This window comes from Neophocaena asiaeorientalis, unplaced genomic scaffold (genome assembly GCF_003031525.2).
Source record: "Neophocaena asiaeorientalis asiaeorientalis breed wild unplaced genomic scaffold, Neophocaena_asiaeorientalis_V1.1 scaffold150, whole genome shotgun sequence".
Lineage (NCBI taxonomy): Eukaryota > Metazoa > Chordata > Mammalia > Artiodactyla > Phocoenidae > Neophocaena > Neophocaena asiaeorientalis.
The window spans coordinates 10515156-10523689 of NW_020176571.1; the positions used below are offsets into that span (position 1 = coordinate 10515156).

Consider the following 8534-nt stretch of genomic DNA (forward strand, 5'->3'; position numbering starts at 1 on the left):
GCAGAACTATATTAGGAGACTAGGAAACTTCACACAATTGTAGATTCCCACCTTCAAGCAAAGGATAAGGGACAAAAGCAGTACTGGTAAAATCTAAATATTGTTTTTGTGAGTAAATCTGGCGGGAAAAGGACATGTGAAATCCCATGGCCTTTTTCTCTTGGTGTCCTAAAATTCTGTCTCGCTGAGATTAAAGTGCAATCTTATCCAGGGATGAAAAGCATCATTATATTTGGAAGTTTAAAACTGTAAGCCATTGATATTAGGGCAATATAGATGGAGAGGATAAGGAATAACTTCAAACACTAGCCCCACATAGAAAGTTACAAGGGTGGGCATTCTGTGGAAATAAAAACAAAGACCTATAGCAAGGGAGTCAGCCACTATCACTCATGTTTTGGCAAAGACTCAAAGGCAGGCAGAGGAGTGGGAAAACTTCATAGTGAAAAAAAGGGAAGGCTTCAAATATGCCCCAAATAAAGGCCATTGGCATAGGGAAACTTGTAGGCAAGCTAACTAGAAGTGGGGCATCCTCCATGCTAGGTTAGGGTGCATATATGGCTTTTTCTGGTTGGTCCTAAGTTGGAAATGGAAACAAAAATTAGGGAAGCTATCAATTATTAACCAAGTCTTGGCCATATGGGGCTAGTTGTCACAGGGGTTATTGTTTGGTTTCCTGGACTATCACTAGAGATAGCAATCTGACTTCTTCAAGTCTGACTTGTGAGCTGGCTTTCTGAGCTGATTATTGTAAGTAATGGATTGGTTTCTGGGACAGGTAGCTTCAGGTTATGGGTGTAGGGGAGAAAAGACTAATTCTCCTACCCTCTTAGGTTCAGTGCCTGTGCTCTGAGAATTAAGCTGACAAAAGACCAATCAAGAGGAGGTGGGCTTCCCTGGTGGCGCAGTGGCTGAGAGTCCGCCTGCCGATGCAGGGGACACGGGTTTGTGCCCCGGACCGGGAGGATCCCACATGCCGCGGAGCGGCTGGGCCCGTGAGCCACGGCCACTGAGCCTGCGCGTCCGGAGCCTGTGCTCCGCCACGGGAGAGGCCACAACAGTGAGAGGCCCATGTACCGCAAAAAAAAAAAAAAAGATAACAAATAAAAAGTGTTGGTGAGGGTGTGGAGAAAAGGGAACCCATGTGCAGTGTTAGTAGAAATGTAAATTGGTGTAGCCAATATGGAAAACTGTATGGAGATTCCTCAAAAAATTAAAAGTGGAAATACCATATGATCCAGCAATTCCACTTCTGGGTGTTTATCCGAGCAAAATGAAAAGACTAATTTGAAAATATATATAAACACTTATGTTCAATGCAGCATTATTTATAATAGCCAAGATATGGAAGCAACCTAAGTGCCCACCGATAGACGAATGCATAAAGAAGATGTGGCATATCACTCAGCCTTAAAAAAGAATGAAATCTTGCCATTTGCAACCGCATGGATGGACTCAGAAGTTATTATGCTAAGTGAAATAAGTCAGACGGAGAAAGACAAGTGCCATACGTTATCACTTATATGTGGCATCTAGAAAACAAAACAAATGAACAAACATAACTAAACAGAAACAGAGTCATACATACAGAGAAGAAATAGGTGGTTGCCAGAGGGGAGCGGATTCGGGGAGGAGAGAAAGTGGTGAGGGAAAATAGAGGTACAAACTTTAGCTCAGGTACTCCAAACAAAGTGGTGTTGGAATAAGGATAGTACAGATCAATGGAATAGAACAAAGAGTGCATCAATAGAACTGCACATATCTGCTCACGAAAAAGGAGTAAATGTAATTCAATGGGGAAAGGATAGTGTTTTCTACAAATGATGTTGGAAAAAACAGACACAAGGAAAAGAACAAGACCATACAAAAGCTAACCTGAAGCATAAACCTAAACAGAAGAGCTAAAATTAAAACAGTGCTATCCAATACAATTATAATTTGAGCCACATTTGTAATTTGACATTTTCTAGTAGCCATGTTTAAAAAAATAAAAAGTAATGGATGAAAATAATTTGAATATTTTATTTGATGAAAAGATTCAAAATATTATAATTTTGGGGCTTCCCTGGTGGCACAGTGGTTGAGAATCTGCCTGCTAATGCAGGGGACACGGGTTCGAGCCCTGGTCTGGGAGGATCCCACATGCCGCGGAGCAACTAGGCCCATGAGCCACAGCTACTGAGCCTGCGCGTCTGGAGCCTGTGCTCCACAACAAGAGAGGCCGCGATCGTGAGAGGCCCGCGCACCGCGATGAAGAGTGGCCCCTGCTTGCCACAACTAGAGAAAGCCCTCGCACAGAAACGAAGATCCAACACAGCAAAAATAAATAAAATAAATTAATAAACTCCTACCCCCAACATCTTCAAAAAAAATATTATAATTTTGACATGTAACCAATAAAAATATTATTGGGGAGAAAAAAATATAGAGCTTATTTCTGTCTCATCTAAAAACAGCCTATCAGTAGTCAGTCCACAGTAACAAGAATCTAGCTCTTTAGCTCTTTTTGCACTGCTATCCACAGCAGACAACTTTATAGTGTAATATGGGTAATAAAACTCCAAAACTCATGTCCTCATTCCAGCCAGCAGGAAGGAGAAAAAAAGTAAAGTAGCGTTTGTTCATTCTTTTTAAAAACACTTCCAAGAAAAGTCACACAGCTACAAGGGATTCTGGGAAATGAAATCTTTATTTCAGGAAATCTTATATTCAGCTAAAACTTGAAGGAGAAAGCAGGTATCAGGGGGCAAATAGCTATCCTTGCCACAGACCACTCATCCACACGCTCCTTCTTTCCACATAGAGACCTTGTCTCTTTGAGATGCAAGTGCAAAGTGCCATTGGTTACTGCATTAAGCTCAAAGTCTGGAAACTCTGGGTGATATCCAGTCATCCCTATCATGGCAGGTTGCAGCCACTCACAGTCCAGAAATCCATAAACTAAAAGTCATTTTCCCTCCCCCCTCACTCATACTCAATATATTGATATAGTGGTAAAACAGGAATGGAATAACCTTAATTAAAATTCCAACTGGGGGCTTCCTTGGTGGCACAGTGGTTAAGAATCTGCCTGCCAATGCAGGGGACATGGGTTTGAGCCCTGTTCCGGGAAGATCCCACATGCTGCAGAGCAGCTAAGCCCGTGCGCCACAACTGCTGAGCCTGCGCTCTAGAGCCCGTGAGCCACAACTACTGAGCCCATGTGCTACAATTACTGAAGCCCATGCACCTAGAGCCTGTGTTCCACAACAAGAGAAGCCACTGCAATGAGAAGCCCGCACACTGAAACAAAGAGTAGTCCCTGCTCGCCGCAACTAGAGAAAGCCCGCGTGCAGCAACGAAGACCCAATGCAGCCAAAAATAAATAAATAAAATAAATTTATTAAAAAAAAGAAAAAATTCCAATTGGATAAGGAAAAATAGGAAACAGCACTCACTCGCACCAGTCCATAGAAATGATCAAACCCTGTTGGGCAGGAATTAGGAGATTCCCTGGCCTGGGAATGGAGTTCCTTGATTAGCCTACTGGTATTCCCTGGTTCTGCTCTTGGTGATGAACTACTTCACTTGCTATCCTTGTTATGCACTGAACTGTGTTTACCCCAAATTTGTATGTTGAAGTCCTAACCCCCAATGTGATTGTATTGGAAATAGGGCCTTTAAGGAGGTAATCAAGGTTCAGAGGGTGGTGTCTGAATCCAATATGACTGGTGTCCTTCAAAAAAGAGAGAGACACCAGCGGCAAGGCCATGTGAGGACACAGCAAGAAGGTAGCTGTCTACACACCAAGGAGAGCTGCCTCAGAAGAAGCCAAACCTCTTAACACCTTGATCCTGGGCTTCTCGCCTCCAGAACTGTGAGAAAATACATTTCTGTTGTTTAAGCCCCAGTCAGTGGTATTTTGTTATGGCAGCCCTAGAAGACTAATACCATCCTCATGGCCCCCAGCTTTGCTCTCTCAGAAGTTCCTCCTTGCAGGCAATATAATTCTTTCAAATAGGAATCCTTTTTATTTACTTTCAGTCATTCCCTGTCCTTGTAATCATAGCCAAGATCTTGTTTAGACATTGTTTTTTTAAGCCTGAATGCTGGTCTTTTACTTATTGGTTGTATTATTCTGCCCATTCATTTCTCTCTAAAGTTAATGGAGTTACTGCATAGTCATTTAAAACAGATGAGTCAGAAGAAAGAACCCTTCATCGGCTGTTCGCTAGCAATTGATCTGCTAAAACTGCTGGATTTTAGCCACTGCTTATAACTGGTTCAGTTTGGGGTGCAGAAGTAGTTTTATCCCTGCAAAGTCCCATATTATCAACTTAGATTGCAGGCCTCAGACAGAGAGCAATTCTTTTAGCAAAGCTGTGGTCCCGTCAATCTCTGTTTCTATACTGCCCATCTCTAGCCTGTAAGGCTTTGCTCAAAGTGTCAAGAAGCAGTCAAGACACACAGAAGTATTCATCTTTCCTATCACTTCCCCTAAAGCTATAGCCTCAGTCAGTACATGGTCTCCTTTTCAGGCTAAAGCAGGGGAATGTTTGTCACCAAAGATCAGCCTCTGCCATACTGAGTCTATACCACCTGCTGCTCAACTTCTAAGCCAGTACCATTTATGATATTTATTTTTTGTTCGATTCAGTACCCCACTTCTAAGTATTTAATCCTGTGTTTATTGTGAATCCATTTAGCATGAAACACAGAAACCTAAAAACAATAGATAGTTCAGTCAGACGGAAGTTTTTTCTCTTTCATGTATATTATGTTGAAAGTAAATGGGGCAGGGTCTGAAAGCAGTTCTAGTCCTCAAGGACCCATTCTTCTATCTTGTTGCTCTGCTCTCCTCAAAACCTTCTCAAAATCTGGAGCTTCTAGGGCTTCCCTGGTGGAACAGTGGTTAAGAATCCACCTGCCAGTTCAGGGGACACGGGTTCGAGCCCTGGTCCGGGAGGATACCACATGCTGCAGAGCAACTAACCCCATGCGCCACAACTACTGAGCCTGCGCTCTAGAGCCCGCGAGCCATAACTACTGGAGCCTGTGATCCTAGAGCCCGTGCTCTGCAACACGAAAAGCCACCGCAATGAGAAGCCCACGCACTGCAGTAAAGAGTAGCCCCCGCTCGCCGCAACTAGAGAAAGCCTGCGCACAGCAACAAAGACCCTATGCAGCCAAAAATAAATAAAATAAATTAAAAAACTTGGAGCTTCTAGCCAGTAGAAAAAAGAAAGGTGTGAAGAAGATCATGCTTCCTCTTTTTAAAGACAATTTTCCAGAAGTGTACGTGAAACTACTTTTGATGTCAAAAACTTGGCCTCTGTGCACCTGTCCTAAATCAAATCTTGGAGACAGAGTTTTGGATGAAGTAGAAAAGAATAGCTTTATTGCTTTGTCAGGCAAAGGAGGACACAGCAGGCTCATGCCCTTAAGAACTGTGTGTCCCCACCTGGGGGGATCTGGTGAGGAGTTTTATAGCAATGGTTCAAGGGCAGGTTTGCTGATAAGGATCAAGGTGTGTGCAGGGCCTGCATTCCCTTCACCTGGCCTCAGGTGGCCTCCTGATGAGCTTGTGTGGTTTTTGAGGTTATTAAACTGTGACCTTCTCTCTGGAATGAAGAATGGTTCATCAAGTAGTTAACATCTTCCATTTGTTGGGGGGTGTTTTTTTGTTGTTATTTATTTATTTATTTGGTTGCACCAGGTCTTAGTTGCAGCAGGTGGGCTCCTTAGTTGCAGCATGTGAACTCTTTTAGTTGCGGCATGCACGTAGGATCTAGTTCCCTGACTGGGAATCGAACCCCGGGCCCCCTGCATTGGGAGAACGGAGTCTTAATCACTGCATCAATAGGGAAGTCCCTGTTGGGGGTTTTAGTTCTGCAAAAGAGCTCAAAGATATTGTTATGTGTATCCCTTGAGGTGGAACCAGGACCCTGTCCCAAGACTGCACTATTGTTTCTTGACAGCTCCTCCCTTGCCTCTGCCTCCCCTCCCTTCCCTGATTAGCGACTGTTTGAATCTGCACTTTGGAACACAGGGAAGGTCATAGAGGCTGAAGCCGATTTCCTACAAAAAAGAAACAGGGGACACAGGAGGGCTTCCTTGCCCAGAAGCCCCACAGGGTCCTGCTCAGTTTCACTTTTGCTTATAACTATTGGTTAAAATTTAGTTCTGTGCAACACTATGAAAGCATACCTTTCAGCTAGGTGTGGGAGTACGGCAGAATTGCAAAGCTATTAAGAGGAAGAGGCAAAAAGGTATGCTCTCTTCCTTTGAGTACACTGTCCAGAGAAAAAAGTACTCACCGATTCTAGTTGTGCCCTATGGGTAGGCATTTAGTTACTTGGCACACCTACCTGCAAGGGAAGCTAGAAGAAAATAAAGGCTTTATTCAAAGGAACCAAATACCCAGCTAAAAATTGAGAAGAACATATGTGGTGACCAGTTGCAGTCTTGGCTATGGCATGTGAATCACACAGCACAGCATCTATCATATAGTTAAAAACTCAGTAAATGTTAACTATCATTTGTGTCAAAATGTGGTCCAAGGAAGACCCTACATGGGTACCTTGTTTTACTCCTACTTGGATATGTTTTTTTAACAGACTTTTTTTTTTAAGAGAAGTTTTAGGTTTACAGAAAAATTGAGCAGTAAGTACGAGAGCTCCCATGTACCTCCTGCCACACACAGGCAGAGTCTCCCCACCGTCCATGAATAACCTTTAATGTTCACTCTACAGAAGTGAAACCCAACCTTCCACTTTTTTAAAATTTAATTTTATTTTTTTATACAGCAGGTTCTTATTATCTATTTTATCCACATCAGTGTATACATGTCAATCCCAATCTCCCGATTCATCCCACCACCACCCCATCCACTTTCCCCCCTTGGTGTCCATACGTTTGTTCTCTACATCTGTGTCTCTATTTCTGCCTTGCAAACCACTTCATCTGTACCATTTTTCTAGATTCCACATACATGTGTTAATATATGATATTTGTTTTTCTCTTTCTGACTTCACTCTGTATGACAGTCTCTAGGTCCATCCACATCTCTACAAATGACCCAATTTTGTTCTTTTTTAGGGCTGAGTAATATTCCATTGTATATATGTACCACATCTTCTTTATCCATTCGTCTGTCGATGGGCGTTTAGGTTGCTACCATGACCTGGCTATTGTAAATAGTGCTGCAATGAACACTGGGGTGTATGTGTCTTTTTGATTATGGTTTTCTCCGGGTATATGCTCAGTAGTGGGATTGCTGGGTCATATGGTAATTTTATTTTTAGTTTTTTAAGGAATCTCCATACTGTTCTGCACAATGGCTGTATCAATTTACATTCCCACCAACAGTGCAAGAGGGTTCCCTGTTCTCCACACTCTCTCCAGCATTTGTTGTTTGTAGATTTTCTTTTTTTTTTTTAACTAGTTTCATTCACTTTATTTTTCTCATAGAAAACGATGTGGTGACTACAGCTGGAGCCTGGGTTCTCTGCATGGAAACTCTAGTGTGGGTCTTTACAGGATGGTCAGTGAATTCCTGATATGGAGACTTGGTGAACACCATCTCTTTCCAGAGATCAGGAGTGAGATAACTGTAGGTCTTGGAAATGGCATTAGAAGTGGCCTTGGCGAAGTTGCCCAGCGTGGCAGTGCAGTCCCTGGCAGAGGTGTAGCAGTCATCAATTCCAGCCATCATCAGTAGCTTCTGGGGCACAGGGGCTGAGACGATGCCAGTGCCCCTGGGGGCAGGGATGAGGCACACCAGCACAGAGCCTCAGCAGCCAGTCACCTTGCAAGGGACAGTATGGGGCTTGCCCATCTTGTTCCCCCAGTAGCCTCGTCGCACCGGGACCATGGAGAGCTCAGCCAGAATGACGGTCGCACAGATGGCAGTGGCTACCTCCTTAGAGCACGTCACACCCAAACCAACACGTCTGTTGTAATCCCAGATGGCAACAAATGCCTTGAACCTGGTCCGCTGGCCAGCATGGGTCTGCTTTTGCACAGGCATGATCTTCAAAACCTCCTCCACGACGGATGACCCCAAGAAAATGTCACTGATCTCAGATTCCTTGATGGGCAGAGAAAAGAGATAGATCTCCTCCAGGGATTGATCTTCGTGTCCTTGACCAGGCGGCCCAGCTTGGTGACGTGGAGACACTCCTTGTCCTCGGCCTTGCCTCCGCGAGCTCCGCGACCCCGACCCCGGCCCCGTCCCTGGATGCCGCTGCTGAAGCCTCCGTGGCCTCTCATTCCAGGGCCCCTGGGGCCTCCGGGCCCTCCGGGCTCTCTCACAGCACCGGTGTCATTCGCCATTTGGTGTTTTTACAGAAAAAAAAAAAAAAAAGAAAGCTTTACAGAAAAAATTAAAAAGCTAGATTTTCTGATGATGCCCATTCTAACCGGTTTGAGGTGATACCTCATTGTAGTTTTTTTTTTTTAACATCTTTATTGGAGTATAATTGCTTTACAATGGCATGTTAATTTCTGCTTTATAACTAAGTGAATCAGCTATACATATACATATATCCCCATAT

At 43.7% G+C, this 8534-nt stretch overlaps 1 pseudogene; it reads right to left on the reverse strand.

Annotated features, from left to right (window-relative positions):
* Positions 1 to 7429: 7429 nt before the first annotated feature.
* Positions 7430 to 8313, reverse strand: LOC112391717 (40S ribosomal protein S2 pseudogene; annotated as a pseudogene).
* Between the last annotated feature and the right edge of the window lie 221 nt (positions 8314 to 8534).